Source organism: Rhinopithecus bieti, unplaced genomic scaffold (assembly GCF_001698545.2).
Source record: "Rhinopithecus bieti isolate Rb0 unplaced genomic scaffold, ASM169854v2 scaffold_3858, whole genome shotgun sequence".
In the NCBI taxonomy this organism is placed as follows: domain Eukaryota; kingdom Metazoa; phylum Chordata; class Mammalia; order Primates; family Cercopithecidae; genus Rhinopithecus; species Rhinopithecus bieti.
The window spans coordinates 1,271,230-1,284,628 of NW_016804227.1; the positions used below are offsets into that span (position 1 = coordinate 1,271,230).

Consider the following 13,399-nt stretch of genomic DNA (forward strand, 5'->3'; position numbering starts at 1 on the left):
GGTTCAGTTGTTCTTACACTCTGTTCTTTTCATGGACAGTATTCTAAAGTTGAACATAGATGAATATTTGTAATCAGTCTTGTGAACTGCTGGCCCAAGGATTTCCAGTGGAAATTTTAGACTGCATTCCTTTGGATAGAATTAAGTTTAATACTTCAGATATTTTTCTGATAGTAAAAATTGCAAAATTAGAAAATTTGAATACTTTTTGATAACAGAATACTAGGTTCCATGAAAGAGCATATATTTTCTGTATTCCACAGTATTATGGGTTGTACCTCTAGCTTTTCAGGAGCTCTTTAAGTACTGGAAATAATATGTAGTTTTTGTGAAACAAATTACATGTACATCCAGGATTAAAATACATATACTCTACAGTAATAAGAAGGTACTACAAAATGTCTGGGTAGAAATTGGAAACACAAAAGAAGATTAAGAAACAAAATTATTTAGCAAGATGATATTCACAAAGAGCTTTATTTTTCCAAGCACACATTAATATTCTACCATTGGCTGGCTGAAATGTATGTCTTATCATTACAAATAACTTCTGTGTAATCAATCCACACAAGGCATTCCAGTGGAGGTCCTTGTTGATTACAGATTGTCCATTTTTACTTCAAGGTCAGGGAAGCGGATAGAATTTGTAATGAATGGTATAATTGTTGAACATTTAAACAAACACAGTCTATTTGGAGGTGAACAGTATGATTTACGTAATGGGAAATCATGCCAACCAATCAGGTTTGGTTTAATAAAATGATAAATAGCTATTTGAAAAAAAAGAGGAACAATTAGATGTAACTTATTAACATTAGAAAAAATACCTTTGACAAAGTCTCCCTTTTCCCTGCTGTGCCCTATCATCCCCACACACTTCCCAACACACACACATCCCCGCAAACTGTTTCTTAAAAGATACACTACAAGACTGGAGGAAATGCTTTATTTTATCTAGAAATTGACTAAGAAACCAGGAATGAAGAGTTGAAACAGTTGCTTTTTAAAAAAGAAAACCGGTAGTTGGCTTCCTCAGTAGGAGGTACTGACATTAATCTAAATTTTTTACAGATCAAGCACTTACATTAAATCTTTGCATTCACAATTGTATTAAATGAGTGACTTTTATATGTGAAAAAAAATTAACAAAGAGGTTTTAAAAGTCTGAGATGCCAGGAGAGAGAACAGAAGGAAGAGAGTTGAACTTTGGTATGGCTAAATATAAGATAAGGTGTATGGCTAGAAATAATTCAAATTATAATTGTGAGGACATGATCTTATGAGGGCATAGAGCTTCCCTACGGATTTTGGAAGTTAAAATGATGGTTCACATTTAAAACATTTTTAATTTTATCTTTATTGTGGTGAAATATACATAACATAACATTTACCATTATAACAGTTCTAGTGGCATTAAGTATATTCACAATACTGTACGGCCATCGCTGTCGTCCATTTCCAGAACTTTTTCATCACGCCAAACAGAAACTTTGTATCCATTGGACAGAAACTCCCCATTCCCCTTTATCCCTTATCCCCTGGTAACGTCTACTCTCTTTGTCTCTGTGAATTTGCCTATTGTAGGTACTCCTATAGGTGGAATCACTTAGCAATGTTTTCAAGCATAATGTTTTCTTGTCACTTAGCATAATGTTTTCAACGTTCATCCATATTGTAGCATGTATCAGAACCTTATTCCTTTTTATGGCTGAATAATATTCCATTGTATGTATGTTTTCTTTTACTTTTCCTTTTGGAGACAGGATCTTGCTCTGTTGGCCATGCTATAATAGTGCAGTGGCACTCTTGTAGCTCATTGTAACCTTAAACTCCTAGGCTCAGGCGATCCTTCTGCCTCGGCTTTTCACAGCACAGGAATTAGAGATGTGAGCCACTGTGCCTGGCTTATATGTTTTCTTTAAAAAGAAAGTGTATACTATCAGCCATGCACTATGTTAAATATTATATGGCTAATATCTCATTTAATCCTCACTACAGCTAATAGAGTAGATAATATTATTATCTCCAATTTATAGATGAGAACACTTTGCCCTAGAAAGTTTAAATACCATATTTTAGTAAGTGGTAGAGATGGGATTTAAACTAGGTCTGTTTATCTCTACTGTTCAATTGACAATCCTGAACTTCGAAAACTATATGAGGGCAGAGCAAGATGGTGGAATAGAAGCCTATGCCATTCGTCCCCCTCACTGGAATACCAAATTTTAACAGCTATCTTCACACAGAAAAGCACCATCACAAGAACCAAAAATCATGTGAGCAATCACAGTACCTAATTTTAACTTCGTATTGTGGAAAGAGACATTGAGGAAGGCAGTCTTGAATTGCCGATGCCACCCCTCCCTCATCCCTCAGCAGCAGCCAGTGTGGTGCGGGGAGAGAATTTGTGCACTTTGCGGAGGGAAGAGCACAGCGACTAGGGAACTTTACATTGAACTCAGTGCTGCCCTGTCACAGCAGAGAATAAAGCCATGCTGGGCTCAGCCAGTGCCTGCACAGGGAGGGAGTATTTGGACCAGCCCTAGCCAGAGGTGAATCACCATCCCAGCAGTTGGAATGTGAGTTTCTCAGCAAGCCTCGCCACTGTGGGCTTAAGTGCTCTGGGGTCTAGGTATACTAGAAAGGCTGTCTAGGGCACAGGACTACAATTCCTAGGCAACTCCTAGTGCTAGCCTGGGCTTAGAGCCAGTGAACTAGGGTGACACCTGACCTAGGAAGACACCAGCTGCTGCAGTTAACGGAGTGCTTGAGCCATCCTTTCCCCAACCCCAGGCTGCATAGCTCACAGCAACAAAAGTGACTCCTTCCTTCTGCTTAGAGGAGAGGAGAGCAAAGAGTCAAAAGGACTTTGTTTTGCATCTTGGATACCAGCTCCACCACAGTAGGATAGGGCACCAGGGAGAGTTGTGAGGCCCCCATTCCAGGCCGATATTTCTTGATATTTCAAGGGAATTGCTGCCTTGAAGGGAAGGACCAGTCCTGGTAGGATTCATCACCTGATGACTAATGAGCCCTTGGGCTCTGAATAACCACCAGTGATAACCCTGGAGAATGCCATGGGCCTTGGGCTGTGAGACGTGCTGGCTTCAGGGGTGACTCAACACATTCTTAGCTGTGGTGGGAATGGTGAAAGACTCTTTCTGTTTGAGAAAAGCAGAGGGGGAAGGTAAAGGGGACTTTGTTTTGCACCCTAGGCAACAGCTTAGTCACAGCGGGGGTAGAGCAACAAGCACAGGTCCCTGAGTCCAGGCCTAGGCTCTTGGACAGCATTTATAGACCTGCCCTGGGTCAGAAGAGGAGCCTGCTGACATGAAGGAGAAGTCTCAGACCAGGCAACATTCACCACAAACTGGGTGGAAGAGCCTTTGGGCTTTAAACATCGGCGGTGGCCTGGCAGAACCCCTGGAGACCGATGGTGATGGTAGCCACAGAGGGAGGCTCCTCTGTCTGTAGAAAGAGGAGAGAAAGGTGGGAAGAACTTTGTATTATGATTTGAGTGCCAGCTTAGTCACAGTACAATAGAACATCAGGTAAATTGCCAAGGTTGTTTTGACTCCAATCCCTAGCTCCCAGACAGCATCTCTGGACATGCCCACAGCCTGGGAGAACTCACTACTCTGAAGGCAAAGGCCTTAGGCAAGGTCCAGTGCTGTGCTGGCTTCATGTGTGACCCCACACAGTCCCAGTGGTGGTGGCCACAGGGATGCTTATATCACCACATTCCCAGTTCCAGGTGGCTCAGCATAGAGAGTGATATTCCATTTGTTTGGGAGAAAGGGAAAAGAATAAGAGTCACTGCCTGGTAATCCAGACACTTCTTCCAAATCTTATCCAAGACCACCAAGGTGGTACCTCTATGAGTCTGCAAAAACCACAGCATTATTGGGCTTTGGGCCCAATTCCCTCAAAATACCTGGAAAGCCTTCACAAGAAGGACAGGCATAAACAAGTCCAGACAATGAGGACTGCAATAAATATACCTAACTCTTCAATACCCAGATGCTGACAAACATCTTTAAGCATCAACAACATCTAGGAAAACATGACCTCACCAAATGAACTAAATAAGACACCAGAGACCAATTGTAGTGCCTTATTTATACATGTATAAGCATCAACAACATCCAGGAAACATCTATAAGCATCAACAACATCCAGGAAACATCTATAAACAACATCCAGGAAACATATATAAGCATCTAGAAGCATCAACAACATCCTAGAAAACATGACCTCACCAAATGAACTAAATAAGGCACTAGGGACAAATCCTGGTGCCTAGAAACAGACATGTAACCTTTCAGATAGAATTCAAAAGGGCTGTTTAGAGGAAACTCAAAGAAATTCAAGATAGCACAGAGAAGGAATTCAGAATTGTATCAGATAAATTTAACAAAGAGATCGAAATAATTAAAAAGAATCAAGAAAATATAGAGTTGAAAAATAAAATCGATATGCTGAAGGATGTATCAGAGTCTCTTGATAGCAGAAAGGATCAAACAGAAGAAAGAATGAGTGAACTTGAAGACAGGTTATTTGAAAATATACAGAGGAGACAAAAGAAAAATAGATATAAAAAAAAGAAGCATGCCTATAGGATCTAGAAAATAGACTCAAAGGGGCAAATCTAAGAGTTAATGACCTTAAAGATGAGGTAGCAAGAGATAGAAGTAGAAAGTGTATTCAAATAGATAGTATCAGAGAATTTCTGAAACCCAGAGAAACATATCAACATTCAACTACAATAAAGTTATAGAACACCAAGCAGATTCAACCCAAAGAAGACCGGCTCAAGGCATTTAATAATCAAGCTCCCAAAGGTCAAGGATAAAAAAAAAGGATCCTAAAAGCAGCAAGAGAAAATAAGTGAATTACATATAATGGAGCTCCAATATATTTGGCAGCAGACTTTCAGTGGAAATCTTACAGGCCAGGAGATCATGGCACAACATATTTAAAGTACTGAAGGAATAAAACTTTTACCCTAAATAGTATATCCAGCAAAAATATCCTTTACGCATGAAGGAGAAATAAGGACCTTCCCAGACAAGCACAAGCTGAAGGATATCACCAACACCAGACCTGTCCTACAAGAAAGGCTAAAGGGGGTTCTTCGGTCTATAAAAATAAAAGGATGTTAATGAGCAAGAAGAAATTACCTAAAGGTACAAAACTCGCTGGTAATAGCAAGTGCACAGAAATACAAAGAATGGTATGACATAAAATTTTGGTATGTAAACTTGACTTCTGTAGAAAGACTACATGATGAACTAATGAAAACTAATAATGACAACTACTTTTCAAGGGCTAAACAGTGCAATAAGACATAAAGAAACAACTAAAAGTTAAAAGGCAGGGGGACAGATTTAAAGTGTAGAGTTTTAATTTTGTTTTTGTGTGTTTGTTTATGCAATCAGTGTTAAGTTGTCATCAATTTAAAATAATAGACAGTGGGCTATGAGATAGTATTGGGAAGCCTTATGGTAACTTCAGATAGAAAAACATACAACGATACACAAAAAATAAAAAGCAAGAAATTAAAGCATATCACTAGAGAAAATCACCTTCACTGAAAGGAAAACAGAAAGTAAAGAAGGAAGAGAAGGCTGTAAAACCACCAGAAAACAAATAATGAAATTGCAAGGGTAAGTCCCTACATATCAATAATAACGTTGAATGTAAGGGGACTAAACTCTTTAATCAATAGACATAGAGTGGCTGAAAAAAACAAGACCCAGTGGTCTGTTGTCTACAAGAAACACACTTCATCTATAAAGATACACATAGACTGAAAATAAAGGAATAGAAAAAGATATTCCATACCAATGGAAACCAAAATAGAGCAGGAGTGGCCACACTTATATCAGAGAAAAATAGATTTCAAGACAAAAACTGTAAGAGGAGACAAGATCATTATATGATGATAAAGGGGTTAATTCAGCCAGAGGACATAATGATTGTAAATATATATGCACCCAACAAGTGCATATATATTTACAATATATATTAATAGCATCGCTGCTGAAATCTACAAAATCACCCAGATATATAAAGCAAATATTATTAGAGCTAAAGAGAGAGATAGATATACCCCAATACAATAATAGCTGGAGACTTGAACACCCGACTTTCAGCATTGGACAGATCTCCCACACAGAAAATCAACAAAGAAACACTGGACTTAATTTGCACTATAGAACAAATACTCCAAAAAATGGACCAAGAGGGAAGACTTCTAAACTCATTCTGTGAGGTCAGTATTACACTGATACCAAAACCAGACAAAAAAACATCAAAAAAGAAAACTACGGGCTAGTATCTCTTACAAATATTGCTGCAAATATCCTCAATAAAATACCAGCAACCAAATTCAATGATACATTAAAAGCTCACTCATCATGACCAAGTGGAGTTTATCCCAGGGATGTAAAGATGGTTCAATATACGCAAATCAGTCAATGTGATACATCATATCAACAGAACGAAGGACAAAAAGCATATGATCATTTTAATTTATGCTGAAAAAGCATTTGATAAAATTCAACATCCCTTTATTACAAAAACTCTAAAAAACTTGGTATATGAAGAACATACCTCAACATAATAAAAGCCACATACAACAGACCCACAGATAGTGTCAAATTGAATGGGGAAAAACTGAAAGCCTTTTCTGTTAGATCTGGAACATGACAAGGATGCCCACTTTCACCACTGTTATTCAAAATAATACTGGAAGTCTTAGAGTAATCAGGCAAAAGAAAGAAAGAAAGGGCGTCCAAGTAGGAAAGCCAGAAGTCAAGTAATCCTTGTTTGTAGAGGATATGATCTTATATTTGGAAAAAGCTAAAGATTCCACCAAAAAACTATTAGAACTGATAAACAAATTCAGTAAAATTGCAGCATACAAAAATCAATAGCATTTCTATATGTCGTCAGTGAACAATCTGAAAAAGAATTCAAAAAAGTAATCCAATGTAAAATAGCCACAAAAATGTGCTTAGGAATTAACCAGAGAAGTTAAAGATCTCTACAATGAAAACTATGAACCATTGATGAAATTAAAGAAGACACCAAAAAATGGAAAGATAGTCCATGTTTATGGATTGGAAGAATCCTAAAATTTATGTGGAATTACAAAAGACCCAAAATAGCCAAGGCTATCCTGAGGAAACAGAACAAAACTGGAGGAATCACATTACCTGACTTCAAATTATACTACAGAGCTATAGTAACCAAAACAGCATGATACTGGCATAAAAACAGACATATAGACCAATGGGACAGAAAACCCAGAAAAGATAACCCATAGACAAATCCACACATCTACAGTGAACTCACTTTTGACAAAGGTTCCAGGAACGTACACTGGGGAAAAGTCAGTCTATTCAATAATTGGTACTGGGAAAACTGTATAAGCATATGCAAAAGAATGAAACTAGACCCCTATTTCTTGCCATACACAAGAATCAAATCAAAATGGATTAAATACTTAAATCTGAGACCTCAAACTATGAAACTACTCCAAGAAAACACTGGGGAAAATCTCCAGGACTTTGGTCTGGTCAAAAATTTCTTGAGCAATACCCCACAAGCATAGGCAACCAAAGCAAAAATGGACAAATGGGATCACATCAAGTTACAAGGCTTCTGCAGAGCAAAGGAAGCAATCAACAAAGTGAAGAGATGATACAACCCACAGAATGGGAGAAAATATTTACAAACTATTCATCTGACAAAAATTAATAACCAGAATATGTATGGAGCTTAACTCTATAGGAAAAAATCTAATCTGATTTAGAAATGGGCAAAGATTTGAATAGACATTTCTCAAAAGAAGACATACAAATGGCAAACAGGCATATGAAAAAGTGCTCAGTATCACTGATCACCAGTGAAAAGCAAATAAAAATTATAATGATATATCATCTCACCCCAGTTAAAATGGCTTTTATCCAAAAGACAGGCAATAACAAATGCTGGCAAAGATGTGCAGAAAAGGGAACTCTTGTATGCTATCAGTTGGAATGAAAATTAGTAAAACCACTATGGAGAATGGTTTGGTGGTTCCTCAAAAAACTTAAAACTAACATATGATCCAGCAATCCCACTGGTAGGTATATACCCAAAAGAAAGGAAATTAGTGTACCAAAGAGATAGCTGCACTCCTATATTTGTTGCATCACTGTTCACAGTAGCCAAGATTTGGAAGCAACCTAAGTGTCCATCAACAGATGAATGGCTAAGAAATTGTGTTACTTATTGACAATGGAGCACTATCAGCCATAAAAAATGAGTTTCAGTCATTTGTGACAACGTCATTGGAACTAAAAGTCATTATGTTAAGTGAAATAAGTCAAGCACAGAAAGACAAACATCACATTCTCACTTATTTGTGGGATCTAAAAATCAAAACGATTGAACTCAGGGAGATGGAGAATAGAATGGCTGTCACCAGAGGTTGGGAAGTGGTAAAGTGGCAATGGCTAATGGGTGCAAAAAAAAAAAAAAAAAAAAATTAGAAAGAATGAATAAGACCTAGCATTTGATAGCACAACAGGGGGACTATAGTCAATCATAATTTAATTGTACATTTTAAAGTGACTAAGGGCATAATTGAATTGTTTGTAACACAAAGGATAAATGCTTGAGAGGATCGATACCCTATTTCCCATAATATGATTATTACACATTCCATGCCTGTACCAAAATATCTAATGCACTCTATAAGTATATACACTTACTATGACCCACAAAAAAATTTTAAGAAGAAATATGTAAAGCTATAGGAGAACATGTAGGGAATGAAATTTTAGAGTAAACAGAATTGAAGGATTTGCTGTTGCAGGAACTAACAAATAGATAATTTTTCTTCAAATAGATGAAGGTAGAAAGGCAAAATGATTGGGGTTAAATCTTGAAGGATATGTTTAAGATAAATAGAATCTTTTTTGATAAATCCTAGAATATTAGAAATAGAGATCTTCACTTAAAATTTTCGAAAGAAAATTTTAAGTAAAGAGAATTACTGTGTTATTTAAGAAGTAGAAGTCATAGAGACTGAAAATATGGATAGTTGTAAATAAGGGTTTATATAGGTTCAAATATTCTATTAAGAAAAAATAAGGATATTATGAGACTTCAACCTAACTTGTTTTTAATTAATTCATTAATTTGTTTGTTTGTAAAGCCAGGGTCTTCTCATCTTGCCCAGGCTGGTCTTGAATTCCTGGCCTTAAGCAGTCCTTAAGCTGATGGCATGTAAGGCAACTATACTGTCCCACATCACATGCTGTAGTCACATCTTTAAAGCCAGATGAATTAGCTTAAAGGTTATCTGTTAAACTTTCAATCTCCAACAAACTGTTCATTAATCTGTACTTTAACCCTTCCAATGTCAGGAAGAACACAGTTTCCTTTCATCATTGGACTATTCAGACATACTGTTTTTGTTTGTTTTCTTGAGATGGAGTCTCGCTCTGTTGCCAGGCTGGAGTGCAGTGGCACCATTTTGGCTCACTGCAACCTCCAACTCTCTGGTTCGAGCAATTCTCCTGCCTCAGCCTCCCTAATAGCTGGGATTACAGGCATGTGCCACCATGCCCAGCTAATTTTTTTTTTTTTTTTTTTTTTTCTGTAGAGACAGGGTTTCACCATGTTGGCTAGGATGGTCTCCATCTCCTGACCTCGTGATCTGCCTGCCTTGGCCTCCCAAAGTGCTGGGATTATAGGTGTGAGCCACTGCGGACAACCAGACATACTGTTTTATGTTGAGAATATATCTTCATCTTTTGACTTTCCAGCCTAGGGTCTTACTCCTTTCATGAGACTATGCAGAGCAAGTCTAATGTTTTCACCCCATGAGCGTTTCAAATATTCGAAGACAATGTCAAATATTTCCTACTTTCTTCCTCTTAATCTTAATCATGGCTCAAGATTAGTAGCCACGACTAGAGAGGCCAACATACTAGAGAATAAAGTTCAGATTTTGCTCTTAAGATGCTTATAAATTTCTAACAGGCTATAAAAGCACTTAATTATAAAGGAAAATATTAATAAATTAGACTTCATTAAAATTAAGAACTTCTTTTCATCAAATGATACTATTAATATAAGTGAAAAGTCAACTTACAGAGGGAAAGAAGATATTTGCAGTATACTATATCTGATGAAGAACTTATATCCAGAATATATGAAGAACTCCTAAAAATCAACAAGTGGTAGCATACGAGATAACAGAAAAATGAGCAGATGAATTGAACTGGTACTTCACAAATGAATACATTCAGTTGGACAATAAACATATGAAAATGTACTCAAAATTATTAATGATCAGAAAATATAATTTTAAACTACAAAATACTTCTATTTACCACAGAGACTAACATTAAAACAAAATCCCTCATGGTACGTAGTATTGTCTTAGAGGTGGAACAACTAGAACTCCCATATGCTCTTGGTAGATTGTAAATTATGAATTGGTACTAACACTTTGGAAAACGATCTAAATATTTACTAAAATTGAACATATGCAAATCCTATGACACAGATTTTTTTCCTCCTTGCATATTCCTTAAAATGCAAAAACAATCCAAATATTCATTAGAGTAGAATGATATATTTATCAAGAGTACACATACAATGGAACACTATGTAGTAAGGAAATAACTACCTTTATATAGAACTAAATGAATGAATCCCACAAACACAAATTTAGTGACAGAAGCCAGACACTAGATAGTACATACTGTAATTTCACTTACCTGAAATTCAAAAACATGCAAAACAAATTGATAGTGGAAGAAGTCAGAGTAGTTTCTTTTGGGAGGAGATAATTATTGAAAGATGACAGGAGGGAGGCTTCTGTTTTGCTGATATACTCTATTTCTTGATCTAGTGGTAGCTGCTTGGATGTATTCACTTTGTGAAAGTTTGTTGAGATGTATACCTATGTATCTGTCTCTATATAGGTATATATGACTCATATATACTTATATAGCTCATATATATATGAATTGTATACTTTTCTGTATGTATATTAAATTTCAAAAAAATTAACTTTAGAAGGAAAAATTGGCCATAGGTGGGTCTAAAAATTCCACTTAACTTAAAATGTAGGGCTGCCATATTGTGTAATTGATGAGTCTGTCCTTTCATAATAAGCACAATATAAAAACACTGAAACTTATGCTGCACTTAACAAATTAAGTTTTGTATTGGGACAATCTGAAAAATACACAGAGACAGTCATTTCCTAATCCTTCTCCCCCAGTAAAAGAATTCTAGCTCATTCCTTTTCTAGAACGAGAGCTGGGCAGTAAATGAGTCAATTACTGATCTAAATTTGTTTTAGGCTGGGGTTTTAGAACATATATGAACTGTTCAACATAGGTTCGGCACATATCAAGCACCTAAGATATAAATTATTATTAATTTTTTGATATTTGCATCCCACTTTATTCTTGAGTTTGCTACTAACTGAAATATCAGAGTCTCTTTCACAAATGATACCACTACAAACCTCATGCTTCTGCAGATTTTGAACCTGTGTAGTAATTCCTGTTTTATTTTGGTACAATTTATTCAATTTCCAGTCTGTTGAAATCTTTATGGATTGGGATTTACTTAATTTTATATTCAACATTGGTGAAAATATTGGTCAGGGAGGACTAAAGATAAAGCCGGGTAGACTATCCTTATTGACCTCTATCTTGGCTCACAGTGAGACATTAGACCCTTTTGGATATGATCATTCAGTCAATTATGACTACTGCTAATGGAACTCACATCTAGTCCATGCTTATTTGGTCAATAAGAATATAAAGATAGAAATGACATGAAATGGCTGGGCGCAGCGGCTCACGCCTGTAATCCCAGCATTTTGGGAGGCCGAGGTAGGCGGATCACCCGAGGTCAGGAGTTCAAGACCAGCCTGGCCAACAAGGTGAAACCCAGTCTCTACTAAAAATACAAAACTTAGCCAGTCATGGTGGTGGGCACCCGTAATCTCAGCTACTCAGGAGGCTGAGACAGGAGAATCGCTTGAACGAGGGAGGTGGAGGTTGCGGTGAGCCGAGATCGCGCCACTGCACTTCAACCTGGGCAACAAAGAGTGCGACTCCATCTCAAAAAAGAAAAAAGAAATGACATAAACTATCTTTCATAATATTTTTAAATGTTTTAGATGTTTGTTAGATGTTTGTACTCTTATTTTAACATGGTCATTTACCTAAACTATATAAAATAGTGAAATATTTCCAAAGTCTCCTAATTGTTTTTACTCCAATCCTAACTCACAGGCAACATTTATGTATGAATATTGCTTCCACGGAGAGTGGTGGGATAATATGATGGCAAATTAATCTGGTCTAATGAAAAATTTTATAACACTAAATATTCCTTGTATAAGAGTGTGCTTTTCCCGGGTGTTGTTTGAAGCTTCTTTACTTTTCAATGTTCTCTTTTCACCAGCAGAGGGCAGGTAAGGAAGAGAGAAGAAAATACTGTAAAAGTATCTCGTCCTCCATTCAACTATTTAAAACACTTCTCTGGTATATTTACAAAGTGAGCTATTTTGTTTTCTCGTTAGTTATGCTATTTTGAAAATAATTGATCTAAGTATAAATTTTAATTTCTTACATATATTTGGCTTAATGAATCTCCAATGAAATTAGTACTTTGAATCTTTAAGTTTATAAACCAATTATAAATTCAGATTTGAAAAGTCTGAATATTCTTTATATTTTGAAGCGATAAAAAATGTCCCCTTTTATTTTGGGTAATTCAATTAATTAGACTTTTTCCGTTTGTGGTTTTCTAGTTCAATTATGGGTAAGTTTATGTGAATATTTTCCATAGACATCTTAATATAGCCATTTGGTCATTTCCTTCAACATGCAGATTTGCTAAGCATGGTTTTCAGTTTTATTAATCAAGTAATGTATATTATAAACATAATTGAAGGAAACTCAAATGGGATGTGATAGAGTTTTGTTTTTTGTTTTCAACAATATACTTTACAGGAATGTTTAAATACAGTTTTAGTAGGTATATTAGGATGTTTTCTCTTGAAACTTTAAATTTGTTTAATTAATAATAAAACATCTTTTTCAAAACATTAGATGATATGATAAACTATGTAATTCAGCAGTTCAGAACACCTTGCACGTAACCTTTGTTAAATCAAAAGTCAGGTGACAACTTGGATTTTTGCCTTTTTACCTTGAATAATGGCATTGTTCTGAAGTTCAGTAGTGGGGAGAGATTGAGTAATTCCTGGGAAGATAAATCCCCATATTGCTTATTCCAAATACTAGAAATTACTTCTTTCCTTTGCTTATTGAGAATCTCATCTCTAAGAATCTTTTTTTTTTTTTTTTTT

The 13,399-nt window shown here is 36.1% G+C and overlaps 1 pseudogene; it reads right to left on the minus strand.

Moving 5' to 3' along the window:
- LOC108526518 (ankyrin repeat domain-containing protein 49-like) overlaps positions 1-13,399 on the minus strand; it is a 38,339-nt pseudogene that overhangs the window by 5,452 nt on the left and 19,488 nt on the right.